This window comes from Castor canadensis, chromosome 1 (genome assembly GCF_047511655.1).
Source record: "Castor canadensis chromosome 1, mCasCan1.hap1v2, whole genome shotgun sequence".
NCBI lineage: Eukaryota > Metazoa > Chordata > Mammalia > Rodentia > Castoridae > Castor > Castor canadensis.
Window position 1 is genome coordinate 189,014,013 of NC_133386.1, and position 16,282 is coordinate 189,030,294.

Sequence of the window (16,282 nt, forward strand, 5' to 3'; positions counted from 1 at the left end):
TCATATGTGGAAATTAGATCAAGGGCAAACACAACAATGGGATTGGACTTTGAGCACATGATAAAAGCGAGAGCACACAAGGGAGGGGTGAGGATAGGTAAGACACCTAAAAAACTAGCTAGCATTTGTTCCCCTTAATGCAGAGAAACTAAAGCAGATACCTTAAAAGCAACTGAGGCCAATAGGAAAAGGGAACCAGGACCTAGAGAAAAGGTTAGATCAAAAAGAATTAACCTAGAAGGTAACACACTTGCACAGGAAATCAATGTGAGTCAATGCTCTGTATAGCTACCCTTATCTCAACCAGCAAAAACCCTTGTTCCTTCCTATTATTGCTTATACTCTCTCTACAACAAAATTAGAAATAAGGGCAAAATAGTTTCTGCTGGGTATTGAGGGGGTGGGAGGGAGAGGGAGGGGGCAGAGTGGGTGGTAAGGGAGGGGGTAGGGGCAGGGGGGAGAAATGACCCAAGCCTTGTATGCACATATGAATAATAAAATTAAAAAGAAAAAAAAAAGTATGAGCTCAAAAAAAAAAAAAAAAGAAAAAAGATCAAATAGTTACCAAACTAAAGCCAAACAAGTCCTTCCTTCACAGTCAATCAGTTCAGAGGGAGACATGGAAAGTAATGAAAGTTAGATGGCAGTTATACAAAAAATATTTGCACTTTGATTGTCATTTTTACTAAGAAAATGAAGATATTCGGGGCAATAATGGATGACTCTGAACAGTCATGGAGGAAGGCATCAGTGGTAAAACCTTGCTTAGTTCAGAAAATAGCAACAATCACATGAAGAGGATAAAGGGCAGCTCATTAAAAAAAAAGAAAGAGGAAAAAAATGTGCGGCTGATACATAGTGAGGTAGTGGTGAGGGACTTAATATGTCTTAGAGTAGCAAGATGAATCAGAGAAATCTCACAGAAGGCAAGGTTTTTCTAAGGTGAGGGGAAGTCCTACAAAACATGAACCGACAATTAAAATCTAAATTGAAAATTCTCTAAATCACAACATTTTTTATAATTTTATCTATAATAAACCCTCCGATTGCCAAGTAATACTGAACAGTTATAGTTCTTACATGTTTCTGAAAGAAGAAGTACTTCTTACAGGAAACATACATTGTTCTTAGCATCACTGTGACCTAAAATCTCAAGTTACATATTTCATCCAGAGTATTTTCATGGCATTTTCACCTCTGCATTCCTCAGTGTGTAGATCAAGGGATTCAACATAAGTGTGATAATTGAATCAGATACAACCACTGCCTTGTATATGGGGTAAGTAGACACTGGCCTCACATACAAAAAAATGCATGTCACAAAGAACAACACAACCTTTGTGAGGTGAGAGCTGCAGCTGGAAAGGGTTTTGTGTCATGCTTCAGATTTATGACTTCAGAGAACACAGGATGACAATGTATGAGGCAATTAGAATAAGGAAGCTACCCACACACATCATGCCACTGCTGAGGATGAGTAAGAGACCCAGGGTATAGGTGTCTCTGCAGGCCAGTGTCAGTAACTGAAACAAATTACATATAAAGAGATCTATGATATTGGAATTACAGAAAGGAATTTGGTACATGAAGAGAAGCTGAATTATTGCATAAATAAATCTCCCATTCCAAGCTCCTCCCAGCATTCGGCAGCACATCTGAGAACTGGTGATGGTCATGTAGTGCAAGGGCTTACATATGGCCACGTAGCAGTCATAGGCCATCACAATGAGAAGGATGATCCCCACACCATCAAAGAAATGCTCTGCAAAGATCTGGGTCATGCATCCTTCAAAGGAGATGTCAGTGTTCTCAGACAGTGAGTCAACAATCAACTTGGGGCAATGACAGAAGAATAGGTGACATTAGAAATAGACAAGAAGGTAATAAAAAAGTACATAGGTGATCTCAAGCTTGGGCTTGTGATGATTGTTACCACAATGAGTTCACTTCCCAATATTATAATCCTATACATGATTAAAAAATGCTTATGTCTTCTCTTCAACAAAATTAGAGATAAAGGCAGAACAGGTTTTGCCTGGAAGTGAGGAGGAGAGTGGGGAAGTGGGGCAAGGGGGAGAAATGACACAAACAATACACTCACTGAATAATAGAAAGAAAAAAGAAAACTTGTATTGCCAAAAAAAAAAAACAACAAAAAGATGTTGATACAAATGAAAAAAAGAAAGAAAAACACAGCAGAAAATATTTTCTGAAGTTCTGAGTTCTCTATAAGACCCAAAATAATTAATTCTGTGTTGTTGTTTTGGTTTTCCATTTATTTGGCAATTATATGAGTGCCACCTGATAGCTGAGAGACCTAAAAATGCAACATATGATAGATCTATAATTAGAGATGAATTAGTTTCCTTTATGCTGAGGACCCAAGGGAACTTGTTTGTTTTATTCGTTGAGTCACCATTCGAGTTAAATAGTTTTCCCTTCCTCCTCCCATCTTTCTGATTTTTATTATTTGTAGTAGTTAACTTTATATGAGAAACTTATTCATTCCAATCACTTGAATAATTCTGTAACTGGCTTTTTTTCAGATAATGGAACTGATACTCACAAAGTTTAAGAAACTTAACCAGTGTAACAGCCTGTGTAATATAAGAAGCTCTGGCTCAGGAATGAGGGAAAAGGAAAAGGATTTTATAGATGGCCTTATTAACATAATCCATCAGAAGCACATGCTCCTGCATCTCTGAGCCTTGGTTTCCATATCTGCTGAATAAAAACAGTTGACTGGATTTGAAGGAACAGGAGAGACTTTGTTCTCTTCAACCAAATACTCACTTCTAATTTACAACAATTGTTTTCGACTCTGGGTAAAATTTTCTAAAGTTGTGGTTCATTTTATTTTTAAAACATCTGGTCTGTCTCCTTAAGGCTTGGAAGTTAGAGTGATTCCATATTGACACATGAGAAAATTGTATTTTTCCACCTGATTTTTACTTCCATTATCAGTACTCTTCTCCCTTACTTATTGGACTCTACTTCTTCGTGTTACAAAGTTTATTTACTGCATTGTCAACTCGCTATCTGCTACGTTCACAACCTGTTGCTTTCCACTCATGACTTTCTTTTCTCATAGAGTGACACCAGATCCAGACTACGTGAACTGGCTTTGTAATATTAACCTCCCAGCCCTCAATTTCTGCAGCAGTTCAATTAATAAATGAGAAACCATAGCAATCATGACTGCTGAACTTAATAATTATGACTTTTTCTTGTTTTTTCATCACAAACATCCATATGAAGTATTATGATTATTTTGATCTTTCAAAGCAGAATTGAAGCTTAAAGAAATTACAGTTTCCTCATAGTGTTTTTTTTTTAATATATGAATAATTACACACATAGGCTCCTAATTGCCATGCTTTATAGTCCACTCTCCATGATGTTTTCACCTCCTGACTCAGAAGACCATTGCTATGAGTGTTAAAAGAGGTAATACTTGTAATGGCTGGAAAAGTAGAATTTATATTGCTCTCTGATAATATCATCAGGTTAGCATACTCTAGGCTTACCTACTGATTACTTCTATGCCTTCTGCCAATTAATCCTCCTAACTGCTACCTTAGCCATCAGCAGTCTAAATATTTATTCCAAAAATTCATAAACATTTTTGTTTGTATCATTATTTTGTGTTTATTACATGTGCCTTTTATTTTTTTTTCAGGAATGCTTAAGAATTATTACTTATTTTTCATTTCTCTGTTTCTAAAAGATCAGTAAAGACATAACAGGTCCCAATAAAATCCAAGAGCTATATTTGAATTGGGAGGAAAATGGAATGAGCTGTGAAGTCAGGAAATGCTTTCACTGGCTCATCCTCCAGATTTAAAGTAAATCTGTTTTCTGAGTCTATTTGCTATTTCACTGTCAAGCAGGTTCAATAATGCCATTTATTGGCTATCATCTTTTGCTATTTATATTCGCAGTCATGATTACACCAAGACCAATAAATTAACAGTACCTTGAACTTCTAGTTCAGTGTGAAATGGCAACATTGGCAGCCTTTGTAATATTTTCTTTCTTGCTATGTCAGAGAAGTTTCATCTTCAAAAGGGATGTTTAGTGAAAATAAGGATAATTACAATGACTGTCCCAATTTTTCTTTGTCAGTCTACTTCCTTCACTGTCCCTAAGTACATGTATATAGATAACTAGTATTTCAGAATGTATTAGATTGTGATTCATTTGCTTAGGTTAAGAAAAAGAACTCATAAATTTTAAATAATGCCAATAGAAATAACTACATTGAAGAACTGAAAGAAAAAGACATGATTAAGCCTTGAATCTGTACTGTGACTAAGTGGAATAGAGGCTATTCTCAGAAGAGGAGGCAGTATGAGCAAAGACTCAGAGGTGGGGAAAAGGGATCATTGTGCAGCACAGTTTAGATATCCAGGGCTTTACACTATTAAATAAGGGGCTAAGTAGATTCATCAATCTACTTTTCAAAATAATTGTTTTTCTCTAGTGAAATTTGAGTACCTATACAGCCTATGAAGCTCTGTGATCACTCAATTAGAAAGCTAATTATATCACTAAAAGACTTTAAAACACTCTTTTAATACAAATATCTTCCCAGTTCCTTTATCTTTTCATACAATTAATAGCTACTTGGTGAGAGTGAAACTAATTCCAATAGAATTTTTCATGGTTGAAGTGGCCATAATATGTAATTTTAATGACGAGTGTCTACAATAGCTTGCAGGTGTCTTCTCAGAATACTGCTATATAACCGTTATCATCCATATGAGCAAACCACCAGCATCATCCCCACTGCCACCATCACCATCACTATCACTGTCAATTGAATACTGACTACATATTAAATACTTAACAAAATATGATGATCTTTCAATCATTGTTTTCATAACTATTCCAAACTGGAGGATAAATAAAGACCCTCAGTTCTTCTGTGATCTTCTAATCACATCCAATATACATTTGCATGAAGTAAAATTCTTCATATAGCAAAGAAATGGTGAAATGATTACAATTTGATGTTTCTAACTATGGAAGCATGCTCTCAGAGATAGATATGGTAAGAGGAGAAGGTTATTCAATTGTGTCATCTTGATCAAGTTCACAGAATGTGTATTGCTGTCAAAGAAATGCTTAAAGCTGAATCCTTAAAATTGTGAGGCTAAAAATTAACTTTTCTGGTCACCAATGAATTTATGTTCTCTCTAATTAAAAACAGTTCCTAAAGAGAGAGGCAAGAAGAGCCTTACAAATTAATTTTCTGTTCTTTTTCTAATTCCACTTGAATGTAATTACGTGAAAGTGGAAAGTTTTTGTTTATTTGCTTAAGAGATCATGGAACCATGTTTTTCTCTGGGTATCAGACCTGGGCTGGAAGAACATGGAGTGCCCATATGAGCTTCTGTAACCCACCACTGACTTGAATCATGCCAGGTGCATCTTTTATGGCTGGTTCCATACAGACTGAAGTGTTAATTACTAATGCAATTCACTCACATCTTCTTGCTTTAATATTGGATGTTATCAAGGGTAACATCCCCAAGTAACATCCCTGGTGCCAGGCTAATGTGCTATTTCATAGCAGAAGCATAGCTCACAAGATTAACCATTTAATCATTTGCTCCTTTGTCTTTAATCTGAACTTCAATTGTGCAATTGCCCAAATCTTAAAGCAACTAGAATATTAGAACTGGAAGAAACAGAACCAAATCTCATGTCCAGATTTGATTTCTCCAGTGTCATATGTAAGCCCAGGAAGTTTCCATTGTGATCAGAATAATTTTATCTAGGTACAACATATAAATAAATAATTACCACTTTCTTATGAACTGATATTTTCTAGTAATGCTTAAATATTTAAAATAATGTGTTTTTATTCCATGTAAATTTGCTTAAAGAAGTTACAGCCTCAGTATTAATTTTCAGGACCAACCTAGAAAAATTTAAATCCAGAAATACCTTTGTAATTTTTGGCCTGGTCATTTCTGATATACCCAGCTCGTTCCTTGCCACACTGTTCTACAAACAAATACAGTTTACACCTGGTGACCATGATAAAACATAATGACTACACCAAAATCTTGTAAATCAGATTTCCTTTTACCCATGAGTTTTCTTGAAATTTGTAAATCCACACCCTGAGCACAAAAAACAAAGAAGGAATTGTATGGCAGTAATCGTTTATTAAGGGTCCCCATTGTATTTTCCATAGAGGATGTACTAGTTTACATTCCCACCAGCAGTGTATGAGCGTTTTTTCTCCACATCCTCACCAACAATTGTTGCTTTGGGTGTTCTTCATGGTAGCTATTATAAGAGGAGTAAGATGAAATCGTGGTGTGGTTTTCATTGCATTATTTTATGAATAGGCATGGTGGACATCTTTCATGTGTTTTTGAGCCATTTGGACATCTTCCATTGAAAAAGTCTGTTCAGTTCATTTGGCCATTTCTTTATTGTGCCATTGCTTTTTTTGTCAGTTTAGTTTGATGTGCCCCCTGTATGTTCTGACTATCAGCTAAAAAAGATTTTCTCCAATTCTGTGGGTGGCCTCTTCCGTTTTGTTGCACAGGAGTTTTTAATTTCGTGTAGGCCAATTGGTCATTCCTTTCTCTTACTTGCTGAGCTGCTTGAATTCTGCTGAGGAAGTCCTTGCCTATGCATATTGCCTCCAGTGATTTACCTGTTTTTTTCTTGTAGTAGCTTCATGGTTTCAGGTCTTATATTAAAGTCTTCAATCCATTTTGAGTTGTTGCTTGTACAGGGTGACAAACATGGATCTAGTTTCAGTTTTCTGCAGGCAGATAACCAGTTTTTTTCAGCAACATTTGTTGAAGAATCTTTCTCCATCGTATGTTTTTGGCAATTTTATCAAAAATTAGGTGAGTGTAGCTGTGTGGATTGGCATTTGGGTCCTCTATTCTGTTCCACTTGTCTGCATATTTGTTTTTGTGCCATTGCCATGTTGTTTTTATCACTATAGCTTAAAGTCGAGTATTGTGATACCTCCTTCTATCCTAGTTTCATCAGAGCTTTTACCATGCGATACTGTTGAATCTTATCAAAAGCTTTTTCTGCATTTATTGAAATGATCCACTGTTTTTCCTGTTTGCTTCTGTTAATGTGCTATATTCCATTTAATAGTTCACATATGTTGAATCATCCCTGCATCCATGGAATAAAGCTGACTTGGTCATGGTGTATGCTCATTCTGATATGTTGTTGGACTCAGTTTGCCATCATTTTATTGAGGATTTTTGCATTAATGTTCATTATGGATATTGGCCTGTAGTTCTCTTTTTTGGATGTGTCCTTTTAAAGTTTTGGGATGAGTGTAACACTGGCTTCATAAAATGAGTTAAGCAGTGTTTCTTCATTTTTATTTCATGGAAAAACTTAATTCTTTAAAGTTCTGGTAGAATTCAGTGGAGAATCCATCAGGTCTTGACCTTTTCTCTTTTGGGAGATTCTTTATTGCTGCTTCAATTTTATTACATGCTATACATCTGTTTAAGTGATTAATATCCTCTTGGTTCAGTTTTGGATGGTCAGACATATCTAGAAATGTGTCTATTTCTTCTAGATTTTCTAATTTATTTAAATCCAGATTCTCAAAGTAGTCACTGATGATTCCTTGATGTTTGATGTTATCTCCCCTTTTTCATTTCTGATGTTACTAATTTGGGTCTGTTCCCTCCTCATTTTAGTCAGATTTGCCAGAGGTTTGTCAGTCTTGTTTATTCTTTGTGTGGTTTTTTGTTCTCTATTTTGTTGATTTTAGCCCTTATCTTAATTATTTCTTTCCTTCTTCTTGTTTTGGATTGTGCTTGTTCTTGTTTTTCTATGAGTTTGAGATGTAGCATTAGGTCACTTATTTGAGATCTTTCTGTCCTTTTAATATATGCACTCATGGCTATAAACTCCTCTTAGGACTCCCTTTGCTGTGAACCATGAGATCTGATAAGTTGTGTTTTCATTTTCATTAAATTTCAGGAACCTTTTGATTTCCTCTCTTAATTCTTCTATAACCCACTGTTCTTTGAGCAATGTATTTTTTAGTCTCCAGTTATTTGCACTTTTCTGCAGCTTATTTTGTTGTTTGGTTCTATTTTCAGTGCATTTGACCAGATAGTATGCAGGGAGTTATTTCAGTTTTCTTATATTTGTTGATACTTGTTTCGTGCCCTAAGATATGATCTATTTTAGAGAGAATTCCATCAGCTGCTAAGAAGAATATATTTTGTACTGTACTAAGATGGAATATTCTGTAGGCATCTGTCAGGTCCATAGGATTGATGGCGTCATTTAGTTCCAGGATTTCTTTATTCATTTTTTGTCTGGATGACCTATGTAGTGGTGATAGAGCGTTAGTAGAGTATTTCACTACGATTGTGTTCAGGTCCATATGCGATTTTAAGTCATTTAATGTATTTTTAATGAAATTGGGTGCTCTGACATTAGGTGAATATAAGTTGATAATTGTTACTTCTTGATATATTGTTCCTTTTATTATTGTGAAGCGACCTTTTGAATAATATAATTTTGAAGCCTACTTTGACTGATTCCTCTGTCTGATTTTGGGGGCCATTAGCATGGTAAATTGTCTTCCAGCTTTTCACCCTAAGCCAGTGTTTGTTTCTGCTAATAAGGTGGGTCTCATGTAACAACAGATTGTCAGATCTTCCTTTTTAATGACGTTTGCCAATTGGTGTCTTGGATGGGGAGTTGAGTCCAGTGATACTAAGTGTTACTACTGAGAGGTGTGTAGTGATATCTGCTATTTATTTATTTTTGTCGCTTAAGGATTTGAGTGTGTGCAGCTGGTTTAATGCTACTATCTGAGTAATTATCTGTTCATCTCCTGAAATTTAATCCTTCCTGTAGGTTTTGTTTGATTTTGTTTTGTTTTGTTTCATTTTGTTTTCATCTTCTGTGTGCAGAATTCCTTGCAGAATCTTCTGTAGTAGTTGCTTGGTTGTCATATAGTTTTTAGTCTCTGTTTATCTTGGAAGATTTTTATTCCTCAATCATTTTGAGTGACAGTTTTGCTGGGTAGAGGATCCTAGGGTTGAAATTTTTGTGGGGCCATTCAGTTTTATACATGACCCACAGTCCTGTGAGGTTAGCTCAGTGATCTGCCACACCCCTACTCTAGGAGGTGGTTTGTCAATCCTCCCCTGCTCACAAAGTTTGGGTTCTTGCCCCACCCCCATTCTCTGAGGTTGGTTCAGTGTCCACCCTGCCCTCTCTGCCAGTAGATTACAATTCGCTGCCTATGTTTTTCAGTTTTGTTTATGGGTATGCATTTTGCCTATGAGATGAGCTGGATTATGTTCTTGGGGAGTGGGGTCATATGGTGCATGGCACTCACCTGTTGGGTTTGCAGATTTATGCAGGCAGCTTTGAAACTGGGCCAATGGGGAGAAATGGAGGGTAACTTTTCTCAAAGCAGATACTCAGTGGGACTGGGTGCAGCCCACTGGGGCATAGGTAGGCTTCCATGGGACAGGGGTCCAGTATGTCACAGGGTTTGGTTCTGTTTGATGCTCTATCTTCTGCTTTATGCAAAAAAAAGGGGGGGAGGAATAAGCAACCAGGGGCTTTTCCCAGGGCAGACATGCCCTAGTTGTCATGCTGCACCAGGATTTCCCCAGCTGTTAGATTCAATTAAAAGGTGTTTTAAACATTGTTCCTTGAATTTTATGTGTACCCTATGTGTTGGTGGTTATTTAGTTGACTAAGAAGAATCAGAATTACTCAAAATTTGCTACTATACCTTTAAGTGATTTCTGAAAAATCATAGCTCAGTACTTCTGATTGCCCCTCCTATCTGTCATCTTCCCATTTGATAATTTTTAAGACAAGACTTTTGAATTCTTTATCTCATATCTTAGTCATTTCAGTAGCATTAGATTGGGCTACTGAGAAATTATGAGATTTTGGAGAAATGATATAGCCTTGCTTTTTAATACCTCTTGTGTTTCTACCTTGAAAATTGTGCATCTGTTGGGAAGGAAATGTTTTTTACTTTTTTTGTTTTAAATTTTATGTGGTTTTATTTATTGGGCATCCTTTTCTTGTGTTTATAACCTCTCATGCATCTTGGGAGAGAGAAATCAGTTGGCAATAACAACATCAGTTGGTAACAGTTCAAACCCAACTATATATATATATATATATATATATATATATATATAGTAAAAAACAATTTGGAAATGTTAAATACAACCTAAATAAGATTAAAAAAGAAAGAAAGTATGATACTTATAGGATAAACTGGAAGTGTAACAGTTATTAAGGGTATATTTATTAATAATTATGCAGCAAAAGAAGGGGGATTGGGAATGAAAAAGGAGAGAGAAGTAAGAGGGCACAAGTATATGGTATGAAAGTATAAGAAATAATGGGCAGAACATAATAAAATGAGTGTAGAAAAAGAAAAAAAAACAGTCAGAATTAAAAAAAAAAAAGCAAAAACATCACCACAACTGCATGAATGTAAAAACATCTTCCCACCAGTCAATATTTCTTCCTTGGTGAGTAGAAGAGTATATTCATCCCTGTTTTGTCTGTTGGATTTTTCTTTGGAACATGGCATCTCTCTCTCTCTCTCTCTCTCTTTTTCTCTCATTCAAACCAATTGGACAATAAATGATTGTTTGCAGTCTGATTCCCGTAAGAGTTCTGGAACTTTTCCTCCAATCTCTGACCCACAGACTTCAGACTGCTGCTACCCCCTTGTGTTCATGTGAAATTTCATTCTGCACCATGGTGTATCACTTGGCTGCACTCTGTAGCAGGGCATTACCTTCAGTTCTCTGTCACTCATCAGGTCCTAGTTCCCAGTTTGTACTTCCCACCTTGGGAGTTCTGTCTTTATGAATCTGAATTGATGTCACAACCAGTTTCCTGTATCTACACAGATTCTTAGGGTGGTCACTAGCTTGTTTAGAGGTGAGAGAGAAGACTTTGAGTTTTGGATACATGAAAATGCACAATACCCTGCTCTTTCTGCCTCAGTGTCTCATATATAAGATTTCTCTAAAGATTTCCCACCTCCACAGTATCAGGGAGTGTGTGCGAATTTTAGAAGACCCCTTTCTTCAGACTCTGCTTGCTACTCAAGATGCAGAGCTCCAACTTTAAAATTTAACACACTGCAAACTTGTCTACCTGTGGGTTCTACACAGGAGGCTTTCCTTTTATTTTTTGTAGCTGTCTTTGGGCAATTCCTGTCATTCCCTACAGCTTGACTTAGTACTCTAGGTTAGGATCCTTTCTTTCCTTTCCTTTTATTTCCAACATTTCTCTTTATTGTGTTGAGTATCAGCACACAAATATTTCAGCTTGTACACAGTTTTTCACCCATGTACCAAAAATCTAAAGCCATTTATTGGCTTTTTAAAATATTTAAAATGTTTAAAAAATATTTATGGATTTCCCCTACTCTGTAACTATCTACATAGGCTATTGCTCTCTCTTACTTTTCCACACAACCCACATCTCCTTGCAAGTATGAGGCTTATGATTTGCTTCAGATTCTTGTAGATGCAGGACAGTGCTTGGTATATCTAATACATGATTCTCTCTCTCTTTCTCTTTCTCTCTCTCTCTCTCCCTCACTCTTGCTCTTTCCCTGTTTGGAATTAATTTTAAATTCAAATTGTACTTATTCTAAACAATATGTTGTTTTGTAATCTGTGTTAACATACATTTTCATCAGTCTTTCAAAATGGAGAGAAATGGAAGAAAAATTATTTTGTTTCATGGATTCTGAGGTTTCAGTACATGGTCACTTTATTCTATTGCATCTGGGCCCATATAAAGTGAAGAAGAACATCTTGCCAGTGACCATGTGGTAGAGCAAATACGTCTTTTTATGGGGGACAACAGGGAGAAAGACACAGAGGAAGGACCTGGGGACAATATAGTCCCTTCATAAGCATATTCCCCAGAGACCTACTTCCTCTATGCAGGGTCCAACTCCTAATAATCCATCACAGCCTGCCTAATTCAATCAAAGCAAACCTTTAACACTTGAGAATTTGGAAGCCATTTTATATTTAAGCAATAACATTGTAACTGTGGCCCCAAAATGCAGAATGCATTTAGTCCATCACATGCAACCCCCCAAAAGTCCCAACAGTTCCAGCATTTTCAAAAGTTCAACTCCAATGTCTCCTCTGAGACTCAAAACAAACTCAAACTGTTAGTCTTTGTAAAAAAAATTGTAATTCACACTTCCAGATTCACTGGAAGTTCAGGTGACGTATTTCCACTTCGCAAGTGCAGAATGGGTGCAAAGAAAGGAAGAATGGAATGAAAATAAGACTAACACTCAGTAGAGTCAACATTGAATAGTGTAAGCATTAAATAGTGTAGGCACTTTCATATCACTTTATAACAATGTGAGCTCCAAAGGGATCAAGCATCTCTGCTACTATGCTCATGTCACCCACCAGGCCTATTCCTGGGATTGATATACAAACTGTCTGTGCCTTTTCTCAGCCATATTCCTCAAATCTCTAACTTCCTGAATTCTCCATTGCATTTTAGGACTCACTCTCACAAGTTCACACATCACATTGTCAGGGATTCTGATTCTGCTTGGTTTTCCAGGCCTTCGTTTGAAATCTGGAGGGAAGCCTTTCCACAACTTCTTTGTTTTGCTTGTTTATGAAACAAACATTGCATGGATCATGCTAAGATCTTCCATTACCTTGATCAATAGCAGGAACCATTTGACCATAGCTTCAGCAGACTTTGAGTGCCTGGATGAAGGAAAGGATGAAACAGACTCTGGATAAATAACTTAATAGCAAGTCCTATGAGAACAGGGTGCCCTGCCAGTGCTATCTTTCAACAGAAAGTTTTTAATTGTGTTTCCGTTTTTACACTATTAACCCTGCAATTGATGGTGTCTCGCTGATTCCTGATGTGCCCTCAGATCATCCTTCCTATTGTCACCATACAAAGAACATGATATCTTCTTAATGATGCAAATCTCTTTAGCAGCCACATCCTGCTTGGCCCCAACATTAAATGTGTTACTTTATTGGGTAAACTGCAAAGTTTGCACATCCTCTGATCTGCTTTTGGTTCCTAATTCTTCTTGTAAACCTGACTAAATCAGGCAACAACATCCCTGCCACAGTCTGAATTATTTACTGCCTTGAAATTTCCTCTGTCAGATTAATTAGCCCATCACCTTCAAATTCAGTTTCCCACAAGTCTCAGAGCATAAACAAATTGAAAATAAGTTTAGTGAAGAATGTCACATGAAAGTCTGTCATCCAATTCCCAACAGAGTCCATGTCTCCACCTAAAACCTCATGAGCACATTCCTTACTGTCTTCATTCCTATCGATATCCTGGCCTTCTGAAATCTTACCAGCATCACAAATTAAGCTTTTCTAGGATCTCTACAATTCTAGAAACAGCATTCTAGTGTTTCTGTAAGCAGTTTCGCCAAGCTCTTCCAAATTCCTCCCATAAGCCAATTCCAAACTCTTCTGAAACAAATGGTCAAATAGTCATGCAACAACTCCACAGATACGAAAGAAATTTTCCATTAGTGAGACTTGTGTTGTCATGATTAAGGACCTGAGAAAATAACTAAAGGAAGGAAATATTTCCTCTCATGATCTTAGAGGTTTCAGCCCATGGTCAAGTGGTTCCCTTGCTTCTGGGCTCATGTGTGGTGAAGCAGAACATCATGGAGGAAGTGGTAGAGCAAAGTGGCTCCCCTCACGGTGTTCAAGTGGCAAATGTACAGAGAAGAAGCATATGGGAACAATATATAACCTTCAAAGGCATTCTAACAGTTACTGTTTGCTCTCACCAGGCTCCATCTCCTAGTAGACTCTTCACTATGAATTCATCAGTGGATTAATCCACTGATAAACTTAGAACCCTCATGTTCCAATCACCTCTGAAATTCCAAATAGCTCAAAAATGAATCCTTAAAAATTAATATGTGATAATTAAAAAAGGACAAAATATAATGTGATTGAGACATTAATGTAGAATTTTCTAAAAAAGAAACACCCAGAACTGGATCAATTGAAAGGAGAATTTATCAAATATTTAAAGAAGACTAACACTAAACCTGTACAAGTATTTCAAAAAATACAAAGGGAGGTAACATAACACTTCCAAAGTCGTTATAGGAAGTCAGTATTACCCTGATACCAAAACCAAACAAGCATATCACATTTCCTGATAAAAACAGACACAAAAATCACCAAGAAAATACTTTAAAATTGAATTAACTAACACTTAAAAATGATCACATTAATTTCACTACAGGGATACAAGTACAGCTTAACACATTCAAATCCATATTCATAACATAGCACATAAATTGAATGAAGATAAACATCAGTTAATCATCTCAACAGCTTCAGAAAAAACTTTGACAAAATTCAACATCTCTTCATGACAAAATCCCCAAAGAAATTAGAAGACTCAGACTTCAACATAATAAATGCTTCCATGGAAAATCTATGCTCAAGTTTATACTGAATGAGGAATATTGAAGACATTCCCCATAACTTAAAGAAGAGGTAAGAGTGTCCACTTTCATTACTCTCATGCAACATAGTGATTAAAATTTTAGCCAAAGCAATGAGGAAAGAAAAAGAAATAAAAGTAGTACAAATAGAAAAAGAACAAACCAGATTATTCCTATTTGCTGATGTTATGATACTATATTTAAAAGGACCTAAAGGCTCCATTGGAAAATTCAAGTATAATAAATAATCTCAGTAATTTAGGAGGCTAACAATTAATGCACAAGATATAACTTTTCTATCTACCAGTAATGATAATTCTGAGAAAATATCATGAAAACAATCCTATTCACAGTAGCCACAAAAAGTATCAAGAAGGGGACAATCCTCAAAAATAGAAAGTATAAAGCAAAAACTTAAGTAATTGAAAGGAAACTATAATATGGAAAAACCTTCCATGTTCATGGATTTATGGAGTTAGTACTGTGAAATTCACCAAATTACTGGCAGTGTTCTATGGTTTTGATGCAGTCTCCATTAATATTCCAATGACAATCTTCATAGAAATAGAAAACTGATGATAAAATTCATATTGAAGCACAAAAGGCCAAAAACAGCTAAAGTAATCCTAAGCAAAAATAGTAGTGGTGGAGGTATCAATATTCCAGATTTCAAATTATACTATAGAGCTATAAGATTAAAAATAAAATGGTACTGTCCCCAAAGCAAATATGAAAACCAAAGGAGAAAGGAATAGATGATCAAAATATAAGACCACCAAACTACAATCATCTGATTCTGAGCAAATTTGGCAAACATACACATTAGAGAAAGGACAGTCTCTTCAACAAATGGTTCTGGGGAAATTGTATATACCCAGGTAGAATACTGAAACTAGATCCCTGTCTCTCATCTTGTACAAAAGTGAATTCAAAATGAATGAAAAACCTTAAGATTTGAAACTGCTAGAGGAAAAAATAGGGAAATCATTTAAAAATGTAAACATATACAACTTTCTGAATAGAACTTCAATAGATGAGGAAATAATCACAGGAATTGGCAAATGGGATTTTATCAAATTAAAAGCTTCTTCAAAGCAAAAGAAATTACTAGAGTGAAGATACTGTCTACAACTACAAAACTGACAAATAATTAAGATTCAGAATATATAAAGAATTAAAAAAACTAGACACCATAAAAACAAGCAATGCAATTAATAAATGGCCAAAAGAATTGAACACACACTCCTCAAAATAAAAAGCACAAATAAATCTTAACATATTTAGCCATCAGAGAAATATAAAATTATATTGAAATTCCATTTCACCTCAGAATTGTTATCATTAAAAAGAAAAAAAAAAGGAGGCAACAAATGCCAGATGCAGGGAAATGGTTATGATTATAAATTATCCTAGTTTCTGTGGAAATTGGTATGAGGGTTACTCAAAACACTTAAAAATAAAACAATCATGTGATCCTTCTGTACTGCTCTTAGGTATAGACTCAAAGGAATGCAAGCCAGTATACACTAGAAAAACCCATGTTTATCATAGTACTATTTGCAATAGCCAGGATATGTAATCAGACTAGGTGCCACCAAACAATGAATTAAGAGAAAACATGGAGAAGATACAGTAAGAAGTATTGTTCAACCATTAAGATGAAGTTATGTCATTTTCAGGCAAACTAGTGGAACTGGAGACCATAATGAAATAAGCCAGTCTGGAAGACAAAGATTACATGTTTTCTCAACATGTGGAATTTATATTTTAAAATAT

General features: G+C 35.8%; 1 pseudogene; it reads right to left on the minus strand.

The window, feature by feature from the left end:
• Positions 1–1,151: 1,151 nt before the first annotated feature.
• Positions 1,152–2,275, minus strand: LOC141415859 (olfactory receptor 4C6-like; annotated as a pseudogene).
• Positions 2,276–16,282: the final 14,007 nt, after the last annotated feature.